Here is a 975-nt window from a genome sequence, read left to right as displayed (position 1 = left end):
ATCATGAAAAGATCTCCATATACAGTATTTTGTGATTCAGCAATAGCCTTTTGTGGTCCTTATCTGTTTAAGAAGTAACTCTAGTTATGCTTTTGTATCACTGTTATATCTTGACCTTTTCTCTTGTTAATTGTCCATCTGTGGAAGTTGTGTGCCAGATGTAGTTGAATAAAGTTTGTGTGAGCTCATACAGAATTAAATAAATTTCTGCCAAAGTAACTTTACCATCCAAGTCACATAATGCATATTAGCATCCCCAGCTGCACAAATGGAGGCACAAATGGTTTATAATCCATGTTTAATGAAATGCATCTTAGCTGTGCAGGCAGCAGACTACTGCACACATTTAAGTCACCTTATGTGAGTAATTTTAGATGCAATTTGACAGATGTATTGTTTTACCATGAGAAATGAAACATGGGTTCTGGTGCAGTGTTAAGATTAGTTTTCAATTTACTTTGCAATGATTTGTAGTAATTAAAATGGATAAGCATGAATAACTGGACATTTTAAAGTTTTGGAAAGGGGAAACTGGCAGAAGAGTAAAATAGACAACACAAAGAAGAAATAAGAATAAGAGCCATATGAACAATAAAACAATAAGATTTTAGCCAGTTTTTATTTAGAAAGAGTCCCAAAAATTAGCACACATTCCATTTACAAAACGTCTGTGAGAATAGCTTGAAAATTGAATAATGAATTGGTTAGATAACATACTGTACCTTTTATAATGAAAAAAACCAAAGTGATAAGTTTAGTCATCGTTTTGTGCCTCCATTCATATCTGAGTAATCGGAGGTTACTTAACATGTACAATTTATTCAGATACAAAATTAATAATGGTCTAACAAACTAAACACAATTCTTTCAAAACAGTACATTTGTGCCCTATTACCCAGTGCTTAACCATGAAGGTATATAATCATGTAGTTCAGATGACCTTGCAGAAGCAACAGCATTCCTGAAAGCAGATAA

The 975-nt window shown here is 32.9% G+C and overlaps 1 protein-coding gene across 2 annotated transcripts in view; it reads right to left on the bottom strand.

The window, feature by feature from the left end:
- Positions 1–600: 600 nt before the first annotated feature.
- gria2b (glutamate receptor, ionotropic, AMPA 2b) overlaps positions 601–975 on the bottom strand; it is a 73,155-nt gene continuing 72,780 nt past the window's right edge. For both annotated transcript variants that reach the window (XM_088633257.1, XM_088633256.1), the window contains exon 16: positions 601–975. This exon is cut by the window's right edge and continues 1,687 nt beyond it. The gene's annotated coding sequence lies outside the window, so the exon portion shown is untranslated.

This window comes from Lepisosteus platostomus, chromosome 1, assembly GCF_059453375.1.
Source record: "Lepisosteus platostomus isolate fLepPlt1 chromosome 1, fLepPlt1.hap1, whole genome shotgun sequence".
In the NCBI taxonomy this organism is placed as follows: domain Eukaryota; kingdom Metazoa; phylum Chordata; class Actinopteri; order Semionotiformes; family Lepisosteidae; genus Lepisosteus; species Lepisosteus platostomus.
The sequence above is the reverse complement of the archived record's forward strand: the minus strand, read 5'-3'. Positions and strand labels throughout refer to the sequence as shown.